The sequence below is a fragment of the Podarcis erhardii genome, assembly GCF_964252035.2.
Source record: "Podarcis erhardii genome assembly, chromosome: Z".
Lineage (NCBI taxonomy): Eukaryota > Metazoa > Chordata > Lepidosauria > Squamata > Lacertidae > Podarcis > Podarcis erhardii.
The window spans coordinates 44,829,608-44,843,414 of record NC_138504.1 but is presented as its reverse complement, the minus strand read 5'-3'; the positions used below and the strand labels follow the sequence as shown (position 1 = coordinate 44,843,414).

At 43.3% G+C, this 13,807-nt stretch overlaps 1 long non-coding RNA gene across 1 annotated transcript; it reads left to right on the top strand.

Moving 5' to 3' along the window:
* Positions 1-864: 864 nt before the first annotated feature.
* Positions 865-11,401, top strand: LOC309333885. Its single transcript, XR_014152755.1, has 3 exons — positions 865-2,037; positions 6,420-8,144; positions 11,034-11,401. It is a non-coding gene; the product is annotated as an uncharacterized lncRNA (long non-coding RNA).
* The last annotated feature ends 2,406 nt before the right edge of the window (positions 11,402-13,807 follow it).

The following is a 13,807-nucleotide window of genomic DNA, read 5'->3' as shown; positions in this document are numbered from 1 at the left end:
GCCTCAGTCAGTTCCTGGAAACAACGTTCATCATTCCTGTCTTACTTCCCATGACCTTGGACTCTTGGCTTTCTTGACCCGTGGGCCATCTGACTATGTTAACTGAGATATTCCTGACCTTAGGACTTGACTGAACCTTGCATATTGACTCTGCCTGAACTGGACTCTGAGAAGCCTCCTAAAACTATTTCAAGTCAAAACAGAACCTGAGCAGTATGTGCATGTCTACACTATTTTTAGATCTATGACTTCACCTAGCTCCTAACTGCTCCTAGCAGTGGGGGAGGGGGGCATTTGTATTTCCTTTTCTTCCATTCATCTCCCATGTAGCAGCCGTGGGCTTTCAGCTTTCCAACCAGGCCTCTGCCATTGCACGGACATGTTTGCGTGAAGGCCCTTCTGAGCTGCCCATACCACCTGCCTGAATCTAAGAGAACAAGGGAGGCCCATAACTAGGGGCAAGCCCCCAAACCAGTTAGACAGACGACTTGCCATAGTTTTTAGCTCTCCCATGGGTGATGAACACAGATGTTGTCAAACCAGCATCTGTTCAGGGCTGCCCCAAGTCGCACAGCAACTGGAAGATGGTGTCAAAAGGGAAGGGAAGTGGGTAGCAGAAATAAGAGAGGAGGAGAGAAAGACTGACAGAGGAGATAAGGAAAAAGAGGGAGAAAAACAGGGAATTCAGAGCAGTGGCGTAGCGTGGGTTGTCAGCACCCGGGGCAAGGCAAGTAATTTGCGCCCCCTAACCCGTGGATTTGCACCCCCTAACCCTAACCCCCAGATGTTGCACCCAGTGCGGCCGGCCCCCCCCTGCACCCCCCACGCTACGCCACTGATTCAGAGAGAGGGAGAGAAGGGGTGGAAGAAAGAGGGAAAAGGCAATGTTTCTGTCCATTTTTGCCTCTGGCCCCAACCACAACTGGTATTCAACCCTCAGCTGTTTAAGAGAAAGCAGGCAGTGACAAAACAAAAAGCAAAAAAAAGAGGTTCCTCACAGCCAATCTGTTTAAAAGGCATCAAACATTTATATTTTTTTAGGTGCCCCATTATTTGAATGGATGGTTTTGAAATTCCAAAAGCTTGCTCACCTACCCACCACCAACCCTTTTTGAGAATAGGAACAGCAGCAGTCACTCCAGCATGTGTATTTGTATCCTCCTTACGTGGAACTCCAGAGAAAGTAGAAAACTGACAAGCCCCAAATGATGAAAGCCATGGTAATAGCATTTGATTTGTTAATGATTTTTTAAAAAAGGAAATTGCCCTACAATACCTATGAGGAACTCAAATTTCCTACACAATGTGTGCTGTTCCAAATCTCTTTGTTCTTTTTTTAAAAAAAAAATACTCTGGGGGTGGGGAAAGGAATTGATATCTTAAGGTTCTTTTTAGCAAGCGAATGTAGCTGAAAGGTGACATTTAACACATGTTTGATTTGAAAATTGTTTGTAATCCTTGAACATCAAATGCTAGCAAGAAAGAGGGAGATGGAAAATAGGCAGCTGCATTTGGTGTTCAACATTACCTTAGTAATCGACCAGACATATGAGCTATTGCGAGCTGTATATAGGGTAAAGTGCAATTGCCCTTGCTGAGAGTGCAACATTACAGCTTCCAGCATTGCATAGCCATTGTGAGGCAGCAGCTCCTGGCAGCATATTTCAGTGACAAAGCAGATGATTTGCAGCATACAGAAGATTTCCCAGGTTCAATACCTTCCTTGCATCTTTACACAAAGGGGCAGGGATGGGGCACCTCAGACCCAAGGGCAAAATGTGACCCACAGGACCTCTCTGTCTGGCCCTCAAAACCCTCCCCAAACCATACCTTTCACTGGCCCTGTTTCATACCTTCTTTGAAGTGGGTGTACAATACAGTCTACTGCACAAAGGTAAAATTTACATTCTTTGTTTCACCCAGTTTTGCCTCTGGTCCCACTCAACACTGGCTATTGGAAGGTTTCCCAGCAGAGAATGTGGCCCTCAGGCTGAAAAGGATTCCCCGCTGTTCCATTACACCAAGCTGGCTCTAAAGGTTTGACAATAGCATGTGATAAAATCTAGCCACCATTTCTACTCCTTTGAGCACCCCTGAATCTTAAGATGCCCCTTCTCCACCTTACTGTCTTTGCTCCATCATTAATTCTCACACTTAGGAGCGGAAAGGGCTGCATAAGTTGTGACAACTGAGTTGTGGCATATCCCAGCCCTGTAAGGTTAAGCATCTTGACGCAGAGCATGAAATAAAGAACAGCAAAGAGCAAAAAAATCAATAGTCCTGAGCAGAACTCATTTTCAATATGCGAAAGCAGTTTGTGATTAGCAAGGAGCTCAGCAAAAAAGCCATTATTTCCAGCCTCTGCTCTAAAACTTAAATGTCAGCCCATTGCACGAGGCAGCACAAAAACACTCTCACGAGAGAGAAATGGCAGGTAGACCTTAGAAAGCTGGCTATCTGAGGGGGTTGTCAACATTACATTTGTGGGTAACGGTCCACCTGCCAGTACCTCCTATGGCACAAGCAAAAGGTCTTATTATATAACCCCTCAAATATCAAAATTACTTGGGATGGCATATCTACACCATTTTTGGTTCTTTCTAACCTTTTATATATGAGTAAAACAAAATGTGGAGTAAAACAAAATGACAGCCATTTTGTTTTACTCCACAATCCAGGGCAGTCATTTTGTATTATGGCACATGCAAGACAGCCATATTGTGTTCTTGTTGTTCTTATTATTTGTTTGTTTTATAATTATGTATTGTTACGTATACAGTGGTACCTCAGGTTAAGAACGTAATTCGCTCTGGAGGTCTGTTCTTAACCTGAAACTGTTCTTAACCTGAAGCACCACTTTAGCTAATGCTGCTGCTGCACCACTGCTGCACGATTTCTGTGCTCATCCTGAAGCAAAGTTCTTAACCAGAGGTAATATTTCTGGGTTAGTGGAGTCTGTAACCTGAAGCGTATCTAACCTGATGTACCACTGTAATTATGTTTTATAAAAACAACCTTAATATGAAGATCACAGGACAGTTTACGACATAAAAATACCAAATGAGACCAATAACTGCCCTCCCTCAAACACATTTAAAAGCCCATAAATTGTTTAGTCAGTCAAAGGCCTGATTACAGAGAAACCACTTTATCTGGCACCTAAAGATATGTAATAAAGGCACCAGGTGGGCCTCCTTGGGGAGAACATTTCATAAATGGGGAGTCACCACTGAAAAGACTCTGTTCTCATGTTGCCACACCTAGACCTCTTGTGGAGGGAGCACCAAAAGAAGGGCCTGGGGTGCCACACCCATGGCAGTCATTTAGCCTAGGGCTTGACAATCAGAAGGTTGGTGGTTCGAATCCCCGCGACAGGGTGAGCTCCTGTCGCTCGGTCCCAGCTCCTGCCAACCTAACAGTTCGAAAGCACATCAAAGTGCAAGTAGATAAATAGGTACCGCTCCGGTGGGAAGGTAAACGGCTTTTCCATGCGCTGCTCTGGTTCGCCAGAAGCGGCTTAGTCATGCTGGCCACATGACCTGGAAGCTGTACGCTGGCTCCCTCAGCCAATAAAGCCAGATGAGCGCCGCAACCCCAGAGTCGGTCACGACTGGACCTAATGGTCAGGGGTCCCTTTACCTTTACACATACCTTAGTAGTCATTTTGTGATTGGTGCCCATGGCACTTTCTCTTTTAAAAATAAATAAATAAATTTTTATTAAATTCTACATAATAAATTTAAACTCAAACAAATAATTCACCTCCTCATTTAGGATTCTTTAAATCCCTTGCCTTCCCTCCGCCCTTCCATGGTTACCATTATCAATCTTTCTTTTCATCTGCTTATCTTATTTTCTCTAACTTGTTAAAAGAACAGTAATCCATTTTTCCATAGTTTTTCATACAAGCATTACTCGAATGCTGCCAAAGTTTTCAGTTGTTTACAGTGTTCTCTTTAGTACATTATGAATTTTTCCCATCCCTTCTTAAAATTCTTCTCTTCCTGGTTTCTGATTTTCCCAGTCAATTTCACCATTTCGGCATAGTCCATCATCTTCATCAGCCATTCTTCTCTGGTTGGAACTTTGTCTTCTTTCCATCTCTGGGCCAGTAGTATCCTCACTGCTGTCATCGCGTACATGAATAGTCATTTCTGCTCCCTCAGAATCTCTGTACCTACAATGCCTAACAAAAAAAGCCTCTGTTTTTTTCAACATTTTAAAATGTTTTTTAAACATTTTCTTCAACTCATTGTAAATCATTTCCCAGAATGCTTAAGTATTCTGAAGAATGTGCCTTCCTTCTCCCTACATTTCTAGCAAACATTGCAAGCAGTTCTATACATTTTAGCTAATTTTACAGCTGTTCAATACCACTGTGATACATCATTGCCATGTAGTTTTTCTTCAACGCACAGCACGCTGTAAATTTTAAGTCTTCCCGTCATAATTTTCCCCAAGATGAAAATTGGATATTGTGCCCAATATCTTGTGCCCATTTTATCATTAACGATTTAACTTCTTCATCCTTAGTATGCCACTCTAGCAACAATTTATACATTTTAGAAAGTGACTTCACATTATTTTCCAATAATTCCTTTTGAAACCTTGAAATTTCTGTTCTAAATCCATTTTTCTCGTCTATTTTAAACACATCATTTACTTGATGGTATTGCAACCAATCTGTAACTAACTGTCATATCTTCAGAACTTTTCGATTCCAGTTGTTGTACTTCTGTGAGCAACTCTTTGTAAGTTGCCCACTTACAAAGAGCATGGCACTTTCCCAACATGCCTAATTTACCTGAAGTCCCACATAGCTTGGTGACTCCTATCTTAAATGAGTGAGCTGTGCTCTGTACTTGGAAGTTCAGGAATACATACACACACACACACACACACACAGCCAAATCAAGTTCAACAACTATCATGTGAATAGATAAATATATGAATATAACTACCTAAGAAATTGTTTAATCCTTCCTTTCCTTTATAAAGATCATTTTTAAAGTCAACAAACCCCAGACACATCGCTTAATTTGCTGTTCTTCCCAGACTGAAATATATCTTTAATTTTGCATCACTCCTAACAACATACATAGTGTGGATTGAACATACGTAGAATTGAACACTAATCAAGAAAAAAGACAGTATCGGACAAACAGCAAACTATAATTAAGATTACTACCTTAAAATCAATAAAATATCAAGATGAAAACAAACACACATACCTATATGTATTTATGTGTGAGTATACGTGCGCGCACACACACACACAAACACAAACACACACACACACACTCATATGTATATGTATGTATGTATATTCCAAACCATGACCTTTGGAACATAGAAAGTTGCCTTATACACCAGCCCACTGGTCCACCTAGCTCTGTACTGTCTACACTGACTGGTAGCAGCCCTCCAGGGCTTCAGACAGGAGACATTTCCAGCCCTGCCTGGAAATGCCAGGGATCACACCTGGGACCTTTTGCATGCAATGCAAGTGTTTCTGCCACTGGCAAAAGAAATGGCTAATTCACACAGCACATAGTTAAACTATAGAATTTGCTCCCACATGAGGCAGTGAGGTCCACCAACTAAAGGTAAAGGTAAAGGGGCCCCTGATCATTAGGTCCAGTTGTGACCGACTCTGGGGTTGCAGTGCTCATCTGGCTTTATTGGCCGAGGGAGCCGGCATACAGCTTCTGGGTCATGTGGCCAGCATGACTAAGCCGCTTCTGGTGAACCAGAGCAGCACATGGAAACGCCCTTTACCTTCCCCACCGGAGCGGTACCTATTTATCTACTTGCACTTTGATGTGCTTTCGAACTGTTAGGTTGGCAGGAGCAGGGACCGAGCAACGGGAGCTCACCCCGTTGTGGGGATTCGAACCACCGACCTTCAGATCGGCAAGTCCTAGGCTCTGTGGTTTAACCCACAGCGCCACCCGCGTCCCACCAATTAGGGTGCCTTTAAAAGAGGATTAGACAAATGGATGGAGGATATGGTTATTGGTGGCTACTAGCTAGGATGGCTATGCTCTACCTCAATGGTTAGAGGATGTTTGCTTCTGAACAGCAGTTTCTGGAAGCCACAGGAGGGGAGAGTGCTGTTGTGCTGAGGTCCTGCTTTTGGGTTTCCTGTAGGCAACTGGATGCTGGACAGGGTGGGCCATTGGCTTGATCCAGCAGGTGCTTCTTCTATTCCTTGTCACCCCAGGACAGCCCATCAATTCCAGGAGTCCTGAGATCAATTTGTGAGCCTCTTGTTCTGCTGCCATGACAACTACAGCACACAAAATTAGCTGTCTCTTCACTAGGAAGAAAACCCCAGCCCCCAAAACCCCCAGTATATCCTCTTGAAGCCTTTTGCACTGATTGCTCTCTCTCTCTCCCCTTCCTTTTCCCCCTCAAAGCTGGCACATTCCTGAGCCTCTCTGAAACAGTCACTCCAAGCATCCCTGATTGAATGCTGAGTTCTTGACATCTGCGAAGAGAATTCACAGTGAGGGGGACACAAGGCTTCTCCTGGACTCTGAATCAACATTAAATTCTCTGAGACTGGTGTTGTGTTTAGAGCCACCTGGAGTGGACAACTTTTGCCCATGCTGAAATGGTCCCACCTGAAGGGAGAACTGGAAACAAGAGAAGAAACATTGGGGAAGCTCAGGTCCAGGGGCCAAATGCAGACCATCCAGTCCTCTCCAGCTGGCTCTCAGAACTCTCCCCAGGCCAAATCTCTTGCCAGACCTGACTTCTACCCTCCTTGAGTGCTTTTGCCTGGCTGGGATGTGCCCTTGAACTCTGATCATGCTTCTTGCCTCGCTGTAGGAAGCAAGTGTGTCTAGAAACCAGCCTGCTGTACAAAAGTGAAATCTACATCTGTCTCTTCACATACTTTAGATTCTGTTCCTACCCACCACTGGCCTGTAGCCTCCTGGAAAGTTTCACAGAAGGGAATATGGCCCTCGGGCTATATTTTCCCCACCCTGGGTTAGACTAATCCAAGTTTGTTTTCAAAGGAATGATATGCTTTTGAAGGATGAATCGTGAAGATTTGGTGCTTCACTTTACAGCTAAATGGCATGGGGCCAGGTTGTTTGTGTGGGAATTAAACTCTAGTTCCCATTTACAGAGTTATGCAGAAGAGAGCCTGGGTTGTTTGACCCTTTAATTAGTTCCCTTTTACCTCCTATAGAAACTATGCAAGACATTCTCTGTTTAAAGTTTAAATAACATATAACTTTTACTCAGTGTACTTGCACTTGTTAGATTAAATATACAAGACAGATGTTATTTACATTGCTGATACATCTTACATAAGCTTGTCTCTAAGACAAATAGTGTTGCAGACTGACTAAGTGAGGCAGATAGCAGCACAACAGAAAAAACCTGCCGCTCTCACACAAAGGACTGTTAATAACTGCCACTGCTGTACCAACGGACATAACTGCCTCAGAGTTCTATAGCCCTTGCAAGCATTAACCATTTACCTAGCATTTTGAATGCTTTCATCCCACAGTTCAGGGGAATGACTTCAACCATATGTTCCTGCCTGGCCCCTGAGATAAGTTATAGAGGCCTTGTGCATAGGCCCCCCTGGAAGATAAATCAGATTAGCAGGCACAAAAAAGCAGAGCCTGCTCAGTGGTAGCCTCACATAAATGGAACTCTCTTACAAACTATTTATCTACAGTGTCGTCAACACAGGCTTTTAAACAGGCCTTTAAAACACAGTTATTTTAGGTTGCTTTTTCTTGAAAGATTCATAGAGATGCTTGTCTGCAACTGTTTTAAGCTGTTTTACTTGATGCATAGCTGGCCTGTGAATGGCTTTAGACTGCCGATCCAAATGGTTGGTTTTTTTACAATGTATTTTGTGGAGTGGTTTGCCCTAAAAGGCAGCCTAGAAATACGGACATTTAAAAAAAGGCCTCTGGAACAGGCTGCAGAGAGATATAGATATATGTAGATGTAGATATACTTGATGAGAAAACAACAGAACAAACATTTGAAAAGTTTTTGAGGATATCCAAAGTAGAATAAATTAGAGTCCCAAAGGCAGAGGACATAAGCCACTTCAGATGGGGTTCAACAGTCTCAAGAAGGCAGATGGAAGATGAAGATCTAGTCTATATCCTGTAATGTATTCCTATAAAAAAATTGAAATGTTCCAACATACTGTACAATATAATTAAAAAACTAATCAAACTAAAGTAAAAAACAAAACAACAACAAAGAGAAAGAAAAGAGAAGAGAAGGGGGGTGAGGAGAGAATCCTGTAATATATCCTGTAACGAATTCCATGAGTGGACTCCAAGTTCCCCAAAAGCCAAAATGCTTTGCTTTCCCTTTGCCCAATTTTATATTCTACACTTATGTTTTCTTCAAGTGCAATATGCAAAAATCTGTGGAACCATTGTTCAAAAGTTAAGCTGACCACCAACTTCCAGGTTTTTGCAATTTCTAACCAAGCAGCTACTAACATGAAGGAAATCAATGTTTTATGCATTAATTTATCATTGCACTCCTCCCATACATTAAGTACAGTTGTACCTCGGAAGTCAAACAGAATCCATTATGGAAGTCGGTTCTACTTCCGAAATGTTTGACTTCCAAAGCGCGGCTTCTGGTTGGCTGTGAAAGCCCAGCCAGATGTTCGGCTTCCAAAAGAACATTCAAAAACCAGAACACACACTCCCAGTTTCTATCATTCTGGAGCTGAAACATTCGACTCCCAAGGTGTTTGGGAGCCAAGGTACGACTGTATTGCTAATTGTGGAGTAAGAGGAACCATCAGGCTGCAGTTTGCAAACAAGGCTCCACAGAGCCAAAGGTAGTTTACATAGCTGGAAATCAACATGGTGTCCTCTAGATATTGGCCTCCAACTCCCATCAGCACTAGGCAGCATGGCCAGTCATCAGGCATGATGGAAGCTGTGGTCCATCAACATCAGGAAGGCACTATATTGGCTACCTTTGACATAGTCAAAAGTAAGCTATTGTGGGAAAGGCAAATCAAGAAGTAAACAAGACGAGGCACCTGATGAGATGAGGAATTCAGACTGCAGGAATGACTTGGGTTTATTGAACTTACATCTTGATTTGTTTTCACAAACTCTGTGGGGAAGTTAGCTGATGCTAGCTGATTATAGCGCTTTCCTTCTGAGTTTATATGAAGTTGTGTCAAGTAATTGTTATCCTATATGTTCCAGCACATTTCTCTTTAATTTGTGTTTATCGCAAGTCCAGTTTTGGGGAGTCAAGTTTGTTGTGCAACAGCAATGGATAAACTTTAAATGTGTAGCCTGAATTTGCCAGTATGTGGCCAAATCTCACTTGAAAAGAGTGATGTTCTGGAAGTGTCCTTGGGTGTCAGTTTTATATTACACAGTGTGCCTCTGTTTGGACTGTAGGGTCAACCAACAAGCATTTGGACTTCAACATCAACCTAGAAGGTGCTCTTGATCCACAGAGCCAAATCTGCCTGGTTGGCTGAAGTATCAGAGTACTGGTATGTCTGACTGGTGGTTAGAATCCTTGTTTTGAGACATACACACCCCTTGGTGCCCCACAACTAGTTTAAATATTTGTAAACACAGGTGCTCCACACAAAAGGCACATCAGTTGTCTGGGAAGTCAGTTAGCTGGGATCAAACACCAGCTGTAAACCCCAGGGCTGCCATCAGGAGTTGACATAATAGAGCACTTACCAAGCATGGCTAGGGTGGTGGGGCATATCTGAGAACCTGCTAAGTCAACTGCTTCTCCTCCTGTTTGCTGTTGGAATCTGCTTGTTTACCCCACACACTCTCTGCCCTAGAGGGGATGAGATGAGCAAGTGAGTAGTAAAGGCAGCCAGGGCAAATAGCAACATACACCACCTGATAACTCCCCAGCTTTCTTCCTGACAAGCAAGCATTAAAATAGCTGCCTTATACTGTGACGGATGTTTGGCCCACCTAGTTCAGTACTGTCTACTCTGATTGGCAGCAGCTCTTCGGGGTTTTGGACAGGAGCTTTTCAAAACATCACAGAAAGACCGGAAGCTGCCTTCTTCTATGTCAGGCCATTGGTCCATCTAGCTCAGTGTTGCCTACACCGAGTGGCAGCAGCTCTCTGTGGTTTCAGATGGGGTCCATTCCCAGTCCTGCCTGCTGGTGCTGGGGATTGAACCTGGGGTCTTCTGTATGCAATGGTTTCCCATATGGAAAGGAGAATGGGGTCCACTAAAGGAGAGGTCATCACACTAAGGTTATCCTCAGATATAGGAAGTTGCCTTATAGCAGGTCAAACAAACTATCTAGTTCAGTACTGTCTTCTCTGACTGGCAGTGGCTTTCTCAGTGATTGGCAGTGGGATCTCAGGCAAAGAAGGGATTAAAACAATCCATGTCATGATAGCATTAAGATAGCTCCAGTACTACTCACTGGAGGAATATGAGTAAGAGGTGGCTGTTCCCTTCATGTCCTTATTTTGGGCTTCTCTGAGATTGACCATTATGGGAAACGGGATGCTGGACTACATAGTCCTTTGGTTTGATCCAGCAGGGCTCTTCCTATGTGCCTGTCTTTCAAACATAAGAACCCTGCTGGATCGGACCAAAGGCCCATCTAGTCCAGCATCCTGTTCTCACAACCAGGTATCTCAAAGGGAAGCAGGAAAATCCAGGAAGGGACAGCTCTTCTCACCTCTTTGTTCAGAACTTTTCCGTAATGTCTCTCCAAGAAGTGCAGATTACCTAAAACCCTCCAACTGGGTTGAAACTCAGTTAGTTAGACTATAATTACATTGGCTTTAATTCTGGTTCAGCCGTTAATATCTGGCCAGTGAAAGAGCTGGACACGTTCTCCTGTTCTCCACCCATTCCACCACCCTCACCTCTGTAAATGTCGAATTATTTTACAGTTGATCATCTGCTGGATTCTCCGACCTTTAAAAGCTGAACACTCTGTGCCTGTTGAATTTTAATCAATTTATATATCTCTCTTTTCTCTTCCCCTCCCTCCCCCCTTGAATGGAAATGTCAGACTACTGGTATGGAATTACTCAGTGCCAGATAATGTGACAAAGACTCCAGAGTTCAGTGTCTGAAGTCATTCAGGAGCAGGGTGCAGCTTGCATTAACAGAGGTAATTTGTGAGATGTGAAAATTAGATGGCTCATGGGAGAACAAGCATATATTTTTCATTAGGTTTCATTTTGAAAGTTCTGGGACCCCATTCTTATTTCATCCAGAGACCTCTGGCCTCATTAAAATCTTGTCAGGGGTTGGTAATGACTGGAAAGTAGCAGTGGTGGAGGCCATCAAAGTGTGTGGGGTAACCAAGTTTGTTGAAGGAGCTTGGAGTGAAAGGCTGTGGTGTCCAGACAGTCAGATTTGAATGGACCACAATGGAAGGAGATTTGAATGGACCGCAATGGAAGGATGGCAAGCTATCAAGCATAGCAGGGATGCCACAACATCTGAAGGTCATCTTTAAAAATAAAACACCATACACACTTGCACTACAGCAATTGCTTTAAAAAAGAAAGATTTTGACCCATTATATTAAATGATTTTTTAAGAAAAACAGGAGAGAAATTACTTTGTTTACAAGGCAGCTTTCCTTCTAAAAATTTGCTTCATTAGCATCTATAAATAAAGATATGAAAAATGCTAAGGGGAAAACGGGGGTCGATCAGTGGTAGAGTACCTGCTTTGCATGCACAAGGTCCCAGGTTCATTCCCCAGCATCTGCAAGTAGGCCTGGGAGAGATCACAGTCTGAAACCCTGGAGAGCTGCTGCCAGTCAGTGTCGGAATTACTGGGCTAGGTGGACCATTGACCATAAGCCAGTACCCTATGTTCCTAACGCCCCTGGCAAAAGGCATACTCATGAGTAGACATTAATTGTGTCAGCATTTCCCTTTTTCTCTTTGCAGAGTACTGATGGTGCAAGGCTCAGAGATAATCTATTTTATCAGAGCCCAGAAAGGTCCACTCTTATTCAAGAAAGGACAAACCAATTATATCTGTTTAGCTGAAGTTCCTGGCTTTTGGTACAAGGTACAAGCATGTGCCATTTGTAGCAACAACAAAAGAAAGTGCAGATAGACAGAGAAAGGCATCACAATCATCATTTTCATTGTTTATTGTCCCATTTTCTACACCACTGAGAAATCTGAATACAGTAATTAAGCAGTATATAAATGACTTTTATATGACTGTTGTCTTTGTCCATGGAGTTTTCTTGGCAGGGATACTAGAGTGGCTTGCCAGTTCCTGCTCCAAGGTGGATCACGTTTGGTCAAAACTCTCCACTATGACCTGTCCATCTTGGATGGCCCTGTACGGCATAGCTCATAGCTTCTCTGAGTTGTTCAAGCCCCTTCACCACGGCAAGGCAGTGATCCATGAAGGAGTTCCATGAAGATCAAACCTATCCATTCTGAAGGAAATCAGCCCTGAGTGCTCACTGGAAGGACAGATCCTGAAGCTGAGGCTCCAATACTTTGGCCACCTCATGAGAAGAGAAGACTCCCTGGAAAAGACCCTGATGTTGGTAAAGATTGAGGGCACAAGGAGAAGGGGACGACAGAGGACGAGATGGTTGGACAGTGTTCTCGAAGTGGCCAACATGAGTTTGACCAAACTGCGGGAGGCAGTGAAAGACAGGAGTGCCTAGCGTGCTCTGGTCCATGGGGTCGCGAAGAATCGGACACGACTAAACGACTAAACAACAGCAACATAAATGACTTAAATAATTAAGTAAGATCTTCATCAATAATAATAAGGAATTATATCCAGTGCTAGTCCTACTCAGATTAGGTCCATTGAAAACATCAGATATAACTATTAGAGTTATTAATTTCAGTGGGTGTACTCTGAGTAGGACTTAGTTGGAGACAACCCTAAGTTTCTAACATTCCCTTTCCACCCAAGGCAGGAAACAGCAAAGTAGCAATTAAGAAATGGAATAACCAAAAAGTTTCAAGTCTGTGAGCATTCAGAAAAGGATGCTGTGATTGCTAAGACCCAGCATGTGTTTTTCAAAAATAAGTCATGCCAGACTAATCACATTTCTTCTTTTTTTATGGCATTACAAACTTGGTGGATCAGGAGAATGCTGTGGACATAGCGTATATTGATTTCAGTAAGGCTTTTGAGAAAGTACTCCATGAAATTCTCACGAGGAAACAGGTAAAATGTAGGCTGGATGAGGTAACTGTTAGGTGGATTTGTAGCTGGTTGACTGATCGAACCTAAAGAGTACTTATTAATGGTTCCTCGTCATGCGGGGGGAAAGTGACAAGTGGGGTGCTGCAGGGTTCTGTCCTGGGCCCACTGTTGTTTAACGTCTTTATAAATGACTTTGATATAGGAATTGAGGGAATGCTCATCAAATTTGCAGATGACACCAAACTGGGAGGGGTAGCTAATGCCACTGTTCCCAGGAGTCCAGGTTCCCAGCTTGATAACACAGTACTCATACGTAATTTAAAAGTAGGATTTTTGCAAAAACAAGCAATTAGCTCCGGACGGCTCTAGCCAAGCCTCTGGTATCATCACTCAGTTTGCTCTTCTAAAGAATCCTTCCTCTTACAGAAGAATAAACGGAACCTATGACCCTTGTGTTTCTTATTCTGTTTCCTGTCATACACCCTCCCCCAGCAATGACTTCGTGGTCTCATTGGATCCCCTCCAACCTCTTCCTGAGAAGACAGACTGTCAATCTTCTCTTCCACGCCTGTTTGTGTCTTTTGCGAGCCGTGGCTGCATTCCAACCCAGTCTTATTTGGCTGACTCTCAAGGTGAAGAGGA